Source organism: Halyomorpha halys, unplaced genomic scaffold (assembly GCF_000696795.3).
Source record: "Halyomorpha halys isolate HHAL.00 unplaced genomic scaffold, Hhal_1.1 Scaffold864.1, whole genome shotgun sequence".
Classification (NCBI taxonomy): Eukaryota; Metazoa; Arthropoda; class Insecta; order Hemiptera; family Pentatomidae; genus Halyomorpha; species Halyomorpha halys.
This window is the reverse complement of record NW_027114646.1, coordinates 496,865-508,454: the sequence shown is the minus strand read 5'-3', so window position 1 is coordinate 508,454 and position 11,590 is coordinate 496,865. Positions and strand designations below refer to the sequence as shown.

At 33.2% G+C, this 11,590-nt stretch overlaps 1 protein-coding gene across 1 annotated transcript in view; it reads left to right on the top strand.

The window, feature by feature from the left end:
* Positions 1-3,965: 3,965 nt before the first annotated feature.
* The window catches only part of LOC106686720 (protein suppressor 2 of zeste), a 98,495-nt gene continuing 90,870 nt past the window's right edge, over positions 3,966-11,590 (top strand). Inside the window, exon 1 of the mRNA XM_014430175.3 lies at positions 3,966-4,103. The gene's annotated coding sequence lies outside the window, so the exon portion shown is untranslated. The remainder of the gene's footprint in view (positions 4,104-11,590) is intronic.

The following is an 11,590-nucleotide window of genomic DNA, read 5'->3' as shown; positions in this document are numbered from 1 at the left end:
TACTTGGTCTCTCAATCTTTTTGGGAAATTCTGAATGTTTTTTCTGACACAAAGTATTACGTAGGTTGCATAATAATTTCAGTGCCAGTGTTTATCCGACTTTCCCCAATCTTTAGTGAATACTCAAATTTTGATTTGGTGGTATATTCGGCATTGAACAGAGTAGTACCCAAGCATCTAGATCCTTTACCCAGGTTCTTTTCAGCTTTCTGATTCATGTAGTCTTAGTCATATTTTACATATGTTTATTTTCAGATAGAACTTCTTGTCATAAAATTATCTGTACCTAGTCCTAATCAATTCGTCAACTGTTCGAGCAAATCAATGTGTTTTAGTTTTCAGTATTTTTGAATTAGAATTGATTCAAGTTTGTAGTTTTTGTAGGTTGCCCCTAGTATGTGTGAGGTCACTTTCATATAAAGTTTAGAGACTGCATCACCAGTGAGGCACTAAGGATGATACCTTCTAATGAAGAACGAACTTTCTAAGCTATTGATCAAGGTTAATTACAAGTATTATAAGAACTTAGTGTTTATATGGAACTTGATGATCCGGTACACTTTTCTTTTGAGAATATAGGAGCTTTCTCCCGTAATCGGATAATAGAGGTGTTAAACGATAGAGGCCTAATTTTGTAATAAAAGTTAAGCTATATGTAAATATTTATTTTTCTATCAGCACACCGCCCATCTTAATCAATCTACTCTGAAAAACCAAAGTGTTTGTGGAAAAACCATGCCGATTTCGAACACTTGATATTCACTAGCTGATAGAGTTTGATTGCCTATTAAAGAGGTTCCCAAACCATACCAGTGGACAACTGAGACAGACACCATGTGTGACACACTCCTTTGATATTTGAGGCAAAAGGAGAGTTCCTTCTAGAAAATATTTGAAAATTAGGTTTTTAAACGTGTGTTTACCAGTAAACTCTTTCAACTAACACTAAAACATCAGAAAAGGTAGACAATATTAAGACTAGATCAAAGAATAATATACGTGTTACTGGATCCTCCCGCGTTTCTCTAGTGGTCCGTGGCCCTCAGGTTTGGAACCATTGGTAATATTTGGTAAATTATATAAAAGATTCACAGTGAATCGATAAAAGCGTTATAATTTTATTTTATTACTAGCGTTCAAAAAAATTAAAATGACTTATCAGTTTAAACAATAAAAATAAAGGTTTAGAGAACCCAACGATATGATGCCGACACAATGAATCGCTGTCGACACCAATCTACTAACTCACGCCCGTCCAAACCCAAACAGGATCCTCTCACCAATGTTTTGGTCTACCGTCGCTTTAATGCTTATTATTTTTTTAGGGATACGTTCGTTACTAAGGCCTTCTACATTACAAGCCCAACTTAATAGCAGCGATGCCATCACATAATTTTTTTTTTTACCGAGTAATTTGGAGTTGTATATGTTTTATATTAATTGTTAAATACTTTACCTGATACTTTACTCTCAAAAACCTTAAGGCGCTGTTCTTCTCTCGGAATAAGAGGCAACGTTTCGCATCGTTAAAAATCAGTAGGAATGATAGTTTTGGAAAAAAAAATAAATAACTTTCACGTTTCTGGACAAAAGCAATGTTTTTAGGTCCTTAACCTCAACCAAATCAGTAAATGTTGCTCATTGCTCAAGAAATGTTAGTTATTAATTGTATTAGTACATATAACGTAATTAATTAAATCTGTACCACTACAACCCATGGAGGGTCACTTTGTAAGGAAGTACTCTGACTAGACTAACGGTTGTGCAAGGAGATGATTTGACTATATTTCGACCGCCAGGTTTTTACCCAACTAAGGGTACCCACTTTATGAGCATAATGGAGCCCTGGGCTCCCGAACGCACAGAGCTGACTCACGGTTACGGTGAAACAAAAAATATTTATCTGCCACAGCCGGGTTCGAACCCGGGACTTGGAGTTAGTAATGTAATATAATTGTGTATTTATACAAACGCCTCGGTTCCAATTCGAGTTATTCCTAGGGCTGAAAACATGCTACCTTACTATCTCTAATTTACGCTATTAATATTAGCTATTATCAATACTCCTTTAGAAACAATTTATTTGGTTATCAATACCAGGTATATTAAGTCATGCTTTGTTCAACATATTTCAGCACTAATATGAAGAAGGGTGACGGAGAAAGGAACGTTATTCTTCGAAGACAATTGTGATGAGTTGAAATTGTGTCTAGACCCTACCATCGTCTCAGGACGAATGTCGCTCATAAATTTTAATACGAAAGAATTAAGCTTGGATTGTGCCCAATCAGCAACACCAGAATAATTAAATAGCTATCTGAATTCACATTGGTTCTTTAGACGAACATGTCACTTTTATGAGGCATTTAGGTCACGTGGGGATCACTGGAGATGAACTGGCGGACGTTGCAGGCAAACAAGCACTTGCCCTTCCGGGTCGGGGCGCGGCCATTCTGACACCGCAAGAAATAAGTCTTCCGATGAAAAATGAAATATTGGCTAGTTGGCAAGCCATGTGAAATGAAAGCTCGCCAAGCAAATTAAAAACTATTTAAAAAATGATTAAACCATGGACCACATCAAACCGTTCCAATCGCAGGGAGGAGGTAGCTATAGCCAGAGTGAGAATAGTTCATACGCATTTAACTCATACATACCTGATCAATAAGCAACCACCTCCCAAATGTCAATACTGCAATAGTGTACTTACAGTCAGTCACTTAATTGAGGAATGCCATTTCTATTGCATGAACTTACGTAGATTGGGAGTAGGACCGAGTGTTTCGAATGTCCTGAATGATGAACAAAAAAACATAGAAATGATTTTAATTTTCTTAAAAAGGAATAATCCTTTGAATAAGATCTAAACCCAAAAGCTTGTCATATATATTAAAAAATTCTAAAATAAGAACTTATTTACATTTTTTTAGAAATTATCTAAAGAATTTCAATCTTGAAATAAAATTATAAAGTTCGAACCGTGGGCGTTGATGACCTCAGGGTTTTACGCCCAAAAACCCCAACCAATAACAACAACGAGGCATTTAGCTTTCGTATGAATCACCAATTTAAATACGCTTTTCCCCGTCAATTATGCATAACTACTAACAAGTTTTGCGGCACAATGATTTATTACAAAGTGACTAAAGACAATCCCAACATAGCGTACTTAAGTCCAGAAAAAATATAAACCCACTGTGGTGGAAGGATAAGATATATTCTGAATAGAGTATGCTAAGTATCAAAGTGGATTTCTTCTTCATTAATGTGAAGATATATTAAGGAAAACTTATATATAACATTGTTTTACTGATCTAGGATAAAGGTATTGATAGAAAGTTTAAATGGATCACAGCCAGATAACATCAGGAGGAAAATTACAACAAACATTTGCTTCTGATTAAAAGCCTGAAGTATCAAGAATCAGAATGAAATGAAATAAAACTGAAACTGAAGAGGTGAATGTTGATTGATGGGAAAGATTTTAACGAGCAGTACGGTTCTTCACAAAGACGATTGCTGTGCTTTATCACTTACTTCTTACCTAACCTTTGCAGGAACATGTAAAAATTCTCATGACAAGACCGCTTCTTATGAATATGGGTATCATTTCAAGTTTCATAATTCCTAAATTGTTATGATTGCTATCAGTATGTTGAATATGTACCCTGAGGAGTAATTTTCCAGCCCTACCTACGTGCCCTGTTCACTGGCTTGCCCATTATTAGTAAAAGTAACATCCTGCCTACAAAGCGATATACGTCGATGGTCAGACCGAAGCAGGGAATACATCGGAAATAAAAATTTTCTAATAAGGCAGTAATCTTTCATTTGTCGCCTGTAAGAGTGATTAGGTAGTGGGGATAGGGGCCGGTGACGTGGCAGGAAGCTATTGGCTGGGACCGGGCATGCGCAGCTGGTGGGTTCGATAACACTCACTCCCCCTCCACCGGCCGTCAGTCGAGCCGAGTCCTGGTACGCTGCAAGTTCGTATTGTCCGTGCTCAAGGCTCGTGTCTGTGGGCTATGTTCAGTGTCCTGTGAAATACCGTTGGATTACTGTTCTTCTTGATATTTCTGCTGTTTGTGGATTACCCTTAACAGGTACTTTTTTAATTTGTATTTCTCACTTTCACGAGAATCCATGACCTAGTTAAGACGTAGTTATGTTGTGTGATGGTACATATGTTAAACGGTGCATGTTAGGAAATTTAGCTGTTTGTTACCTGGGAATAAGGTTATGATTGCAGGTAATGTGGCCCCGGTGCGCACGCACTCTCTCTTCCTTCTCGCTCTCTCTGTTTCTCTTTCCCACCTCTCTCCTTCTCCCTCTCACTCTCTCTCTTTCTCTCGCTCTGCCCTCGGGCTATCAACGCTATCTCTCCAATCCCTTGTAGTTCTCATCACGTAACCCCCCTCCTAAGGCAACCCTTGGGCTTAACCTTCGATGCGTCCTTTTCAGTGTCTTTCTTATTCAGGTTGGTCTCTTCACCTTTTTAATGAATTATTCAAGAGAGACCTCTTTCAGATTAGAGAGTATATTTAGTTTCCTTTCAAATGAAAATTCTTCTTTCTATTTAGGACTTAATTTTAACTCTGTGCTCGCTCTATACAACTCGTTAAAATACTGAGCTATTTATAAAATGCATGAGTATATTAGCATGAAAAATATTTCTGTAACCAATATTTAAAAAAAATAAAAATAGCAAGCAATTTATCTCTGATGCATGATAGTAAGTTCTGTAAAAAAAAAGTGCCATTAAGTAAATATTATGTGAGTGACAGCTTTTATGATATTGCACGATGTTTGCATTTTTTCTCCTTTTTTTTTTTTTTAAATCCCCATAGTGTGCTAACAGAAGACAACATATGGAAATATTTACCGAGGCAAGAGTGCCCCTGTTGAAGAAGGCACACACAGTGCAAGTAGCAGCTGGCCCAAGGTAAGATTAGATAAGGTGCACACTAACAGATATTGTCCTAGACTACTTCATTCATTCCAACGTTTTTCTTTTCAATGGATTAATCTTTCTCTTTCTCCCTTATCTGTTTACTTAGTGAGTTAGTGACCATATTTATTATTATACCAGAAACAAGAAATAACTAAAGTCGACGATTTCATAGCGCAGTGACATATGCGCTCAGACTGAAGTGTTGAGAAAGACGTAGATACAGCGTCTGAATGTATCGGATACATTTTGTTCATTATTACAGTCAGTTTCAAATATATTGGCCCAGGCTTCCCCACCCTTCTGTTGCCAACCGACCAATAGGATCGCTCCGTTTTCAGGGATACCAACTGACTTGAAAACGTAGGGCCCATTACGAGGCCATTCCTACCTGCGGCAACTTTCTAATCTCTTTTACAGCCCCGTCTTCTGGTAATGTGTGGCACTTAAGTCTCCATTTTCTTTTCTAAATTAATTTCAAACAAATATCCTTTCTAAGATGTTGTCTAAATTATTCATGCTGACTATGCACTCGAAGATAACTATATTTTTCCATATGCGTGATATGTTAATAAAACACGGGACTCCTAATAATAATTATGACAATTTATTAACTTTAGTGCTATAACTGATCTGAGGAGACAAAATACTCAGCAATTAACTCTGAATAACAGAATGTATTATAAAATAAAATTATAATTCATAGAGATAATTACATAATATATGTTGTATTTAGGTATTGCTTACAAATTTAGTCAATAGTACTATGTTATCGATTATGAAAAACCTTCAGTGAATTAATTATTTACTGATACAGAAATAATTATTGCAATAATTAATTTATTATAATATTTAGCTCACGAAAATACAACTTTAATAAATCTACATAGTGGAAATAAATCAATTGTGTTTATATATTAAACTATTATATCAATTATGTTAAACTGATTAACTGCCAATAAAAAGTAAATTATTATCGATATATAATAATCTACGTTTCATTGGCTCTATACGTTTTATATATATTTTATTTATATAATTTACATATGTCTTAGTTTTTAGTTATTTATATTTTATCGTAAGATAAACCTTGAAGAACATTTGCTTGTGAAGGTAAATAAAAATTAACAACTTCAAGGGAGAAAGAGAAATAAAATTATAGTTATACTGACATATCATCGTTAAGCTTGCATCTTATCGTTTACTGAAGTATATATAATATATTTAACACTTTATATACTCTATATATTAATAATTTAAGGAATATATAGTTGTTAAGTCAAGAAACATTTATAAACTACGAAATATTTTGCAACGAACTCTAAGTACAAATATTACCTCAAAATATATTATATAGTAAACAGATAATTGAGCAATACCCTCAAAAGACTACACTGTTATTAGCCTGCGAAAACTAAAATTTACAAACAAAAAAATGGTGTGTTTAGGGAGTGTATACTTATACACTTGGTCAACTTATGTGTGTGTGAAAATTTGTTGTTTTGACAGGTTAATACCACAAATTAGCGATGTACCTGCATGTTGAGCGGTATGGCTCAGTAGTAAAGCACTCAGGTGTGACAGATAATTATTTATTCTGTTACTGCAGTCGTGAGTCAACCCTGTGGCTTCAATCCCCTCTAGGGTATTCTTAGCTTCATAAAGTGGGTACTCTTAATTTGGGAAAAACCTGATTCTGACAAAATCACCTCCTTGTACAACCGTTGGTTTAGTAACAGTACTTATTTACAAAGTACTACAATCCTGACGCTTTATATGTTGTAGTGGTACAGATTTATTTTATAAATAGATATGTGTGTGTAAAATATTATTTTAGTTGCTATATATTTACTTTAATATATTATTCTCATTAAGGTTAATGTCGTTAAGTCACTGACTCTAATAAGAGGGTCCGCTAGAAAGGGATTAGATTCTTGTAACAGTTGGTGCAGTCATCCACGTCTCTTGGGTAACATCACGCCTAAACCTCCAGTACTGCGCTAAACCTCCGAGTCTAAATATTACTCTTTAGTAATATCCTTTTGAATTAATATATAATAATATGCTTTTAGTTTAATTATTTTAGCATGATGATTGGTCTTTTAATGAAATGTACCATATCTATTATTATAATAAACAATAATAATTAATAATTTGCTAATTATGGATTAAAATTACTTCTTCATTTATTTATGATGTCATTTAGTGTGAAAGAATAAAAAAAAATAATGAATTAAATGCTCCCTAGTTTCATTGATTGTATTAAATTAATTAATGAATTAAAATATTAATTTCACTACTATTACATAATGGTGCGGAATAATTATATTTTTAAGTCTTGAAGTGGTCTGATATACTTATACTGTAATAAAGTTAGGTTAAAGATAGGCCAATCAATGAACTTCAAAAGAAATTCATCGCTTGGTTGAAAGTTTCTCATCTTCAACTTTCAACTTTCAAAAGAAGGAAATGGAGTTATTGTCGCCAACATCATCAAGACTTAAACAGGATGAAAGTTTGTGGTGATATCGACCAATATTTGTTGCGGCCAAAACCCATCAGTTTAATGAAATTATTGGAAAATTGTTTAATGTTTTACTTAGGATTATATGTCATATGACATAGGAGTAATAGGTAGACTAATGCTTATTTCAGAAACAGCTTTCAAATATGGACTATGATTGCTCAGATTGTTAAACCAAGATTAGATCTAGTTTCAGTGTGAAAGCTTTAATAGAAAAAAATTATTTTTCATTGATGAAAAATATTTCTTTTTTTTTTAACTCTAATATTTATTTTACTTATCACCTGCCCGGTCATTTCTGACAAAGGTGGGGAGGGATCATCTACAGGTTACCACCCCATTCTATAGTTGCGGGTCAAGTTTTCATTCCGAAATAATTGTCGACTCCAGAGGCTGGTTACGAAACCGGAACCCTGTAGTAACAAAGTTTGTAAGGTTAACGCCTTAACCCCCTCGGCCACAGAAGGCCTCTTCAACTCTAATATAACCTAAATATCGTTTGAAGTATTAGAACTACTAAGGCAATAGTAGGACCATATATTAACGACCGTATGGTCCTATGCCTCTGATGGTAGGACATATGCTTACAAGCGATTCGAGGATTAACCATTAATGACATGGGATTAGTCAATGTTTTACAACAACCTGATACCCTCGCCACATGACGTAATCAGGCAGGCAGGGACTGAATAAAATGCAAACAAAAACACCCTAGTAATGGGGGATTAAAAAGGGTGGATGGAGGGGGAGAAGTGCAATATTAATGTGAGCAGGGGATGATGAGTGGGGCCCCACCTCTAAGTGGCACCCCACTCGCTATCTCCACTCGCCCTTATCTAACTCGGCACAGCGGATAATTCTCACTCCCCTCCGGCCGCTTTAGCTATTCGTTAGTGGGAGCTTAGAGTTAGCAACTGGGTATTCAGGATGAACCCTATCTCCCCTGCTCAATATCATAACTTACCCGTAATAAATCCTTTCATTGATCTACCTTCTCGGGTCCAACGTTCTACTGCATCATCCTCGATCAATATCTTATTTGTATTTGACTAATGTGTTTTTCATTTGATTTGATTGATTCAACATCTGTTTTAACAATTTGTTTTTAGCATAAAGATTTCAAAGTTTCCACAAATATGGATTTTGTTAAATAGCTTCTGATTTGAACTACTTCTAGACAATCTCCTGCAGTGAAACAAGATTTTCCTAGTCTACTGTGACTAGCTTTTAACAGAATATAGATCTAACCTAGACTTATTCTAACAGTAATAACTTATATAAATACTTATTGCAAAAGCAAGATTCGATTCCGGATATAGGACATATAGTACAAAGTTATTTCGCCCCAATTTTTGATTTCTTAAATGAAAACTATGTATAATTACTAGTCGAAATTGACGAGTCTGCCAAGTATAGGTAGGGGGAATAAAAAATAGCAACTGTTTCAAAACGTTAATTTTTCATTAGGAGCTATAAATCTTTAAAAATTCCAATAAGACTAAAAAAAAGAAAGAAAACCTAACAGAAGATTATTTAAAGTAGAGTAAATTTTCTAAAATATTATACCTAATAGAGATATTTACGTTCAATAGTTCTCGCGAAATATCTGTTTATAAAGCAACATTTCATAAAAATGTAATTAAAGATTAATAGTTAGTGAATTTATTTTGAAATATCAATATCTCAAAAATTATTCGACGTACAGATGTTTGCCAGCACTCAAATTAAACCTAATGTAATGTACTATTAAATAGTTTATCTTTGTAGGAGTAGTAGTTATGGTATATGAAATAAATTCCCAAAATGTTAATTTTTAGTTGTTGGGATAAAATGTTTGATTTTTGAAAAATATATCTCTGGAACCATTAGACGTTTATATGTCTGCTAGCACTAAAATTGAAAGTAATTTAAATTAATATAAATTAGTTTAAGACACATATCTTTGTAATAGTATTCATAAAATTCGCACATGACAATTTGTCCAAAAGGACTATAAATCAATTTATTTTAGAAATATCATGAAAACTACTCCAACTTCACGTCGTAAACTACTTTATAGTACATTAAAAAAGCTTTAATTTGAGTTCTAATAGACATCTTTACGTCGAATGGTTTTTGAGATATAGATTTTTCAAAATAAACTCACTTACTACTGGTCTTTCAGTACATTTTTTTATGGAATGTTGCTTTTTAAAAAGCTATATCTCGGGTACTATTGAACGTAAATAGCTCTATTAGGTCTCATAGAAAATTGACTCTACTTTAAATTATGTTCTCTTAGGTTTTCTAGTGTTGTTGGTAGTTTTAAAGATATAGAGCTCCGAATGAAAAATTAATGATTTGTAAAGTTTTGAAACAACCGCCGTTCTTTATTTTCCCTACCTATACTTGGCCTAGACTCATAAATTTCGACTAGTAATTATACATAGCTTTCATTAAAGTAATCAAGAATTGGGGTTAAAGGACTGCCTTTTTCTCCTCTTGGGCTCTTGTACTTATAAGAGTACATTGCTTATTTACATAGCAACTCCACTCTTTTTTTTTTTTTTTATTCATATTATTGTTAGATCGTTCCATTTTAACAGAAATTTTTACAAAAAAAAAAATACACTGTACCTAATTAATTTAATCTTATAACATTTAAATGTATTGATAAACTAAATATATCTTTTAATGATTTTCCATCATATTAATAGATAATCATTGAATTTATACGTTAGGAAGTTAAACTCAGAGTGGTGTAATCTTCATTTTGAGATGCAGATTATTACAATAGAATTATTTTAAGTCTCAATTTAAGTGGGGAACCAATTGAATATTGATCTGAGTTTTGTTTCGAGGTAATTGTGAAGTAAAATTTTCTACATTCTATTTTTATCTTAAACATCTTAAAATAGATAGTAATTATTTTCAAAAAAATGTTTAAGAAAAGCTAACTATTGGATAGTTAAATCGGCGAACTATTGAGGTTGTAACATAGTTCAGCTTTCCTATCCAAATTATAATCCATCTAGGTTTTATTGCTGGATTTAGCTCAGAATTTTGAAAATGCGACTTGCTCCACTTAGACTTAAATTGCCTCTAATACATACCTATTGCATTGAATCGTTTCATGTACAGTATCATTGCTAATTCGGCAAATTTTTGGTCTATTCAATATTAAAAACATAAATACCTGACATTAGTTAAGGTTATAAAAAGGTGTTTGAAGTATATTATTGTTCACACTTTATCCTCAGAAGACGTCAAGGTCGATAGTTTAACATTTCTTCAAGTCCTACTTGTATCTAGACCTTGCGAAATTTTTTATGATAATGAAACATAATTTATTTTCTTATCCACTAAACAAATAATGTATGATTTAATGGTATAATCAAAACACGTGCATGTCTATAGAGAATAGTCTACTCTACAAGGGGGAAAAAAGGCAGTTATCTCACCCCAATTTCTGATTACTTTAATGAAAACTATGTATAATTAATAGTCAAAATTGATGAGTCTGCCAAGTCTAGGTAGGGGGAATAAAAAATGGCGGCTGTTTCAAAGCGATAAAAAAAAAACTAATTATTCATTCTGAGCTCTATATCTTAAAAACTAGGAACAACACAATAAAACCTAAGAGAAGGTCATTTAAAGAAGAGTAAATTTGCTAAAATATGAGCCCTAAAAGAGTTATTTACGTTGAATAATTTTCGAGATATAGCTTTTTAAAAAGCAACATTTAATAAAAATGTTGTATAGGATGTACTAAAAGATCAGTGGTTAGTGAATTTATTTTGAAAAATTTATATCTCAAAAACCATATGACGTACAGACGTCTGTTAGCACTCAAATTAAAGCTAGTCTAATGAGCTATAAAGTAGTTTATAATGTTTATCTTCGTAGGAGTAATAGCTTACATGAATTTTATTAATATAAATTGATTTATAGTTGTTCGGACAAATTTTCATTTTCCAAATTTATATTCATATGTGAATATCATAAAAACTACTACCCCTACGAAGATAGGTGTCATAAACTACATAATAATAAGTTAAATTTCCTTTATTTTGAGTGTTGGCAGACATATGTGCGTCTTATGGATCTAGAGATATATTTTTTCAAAAATCCAACATTTT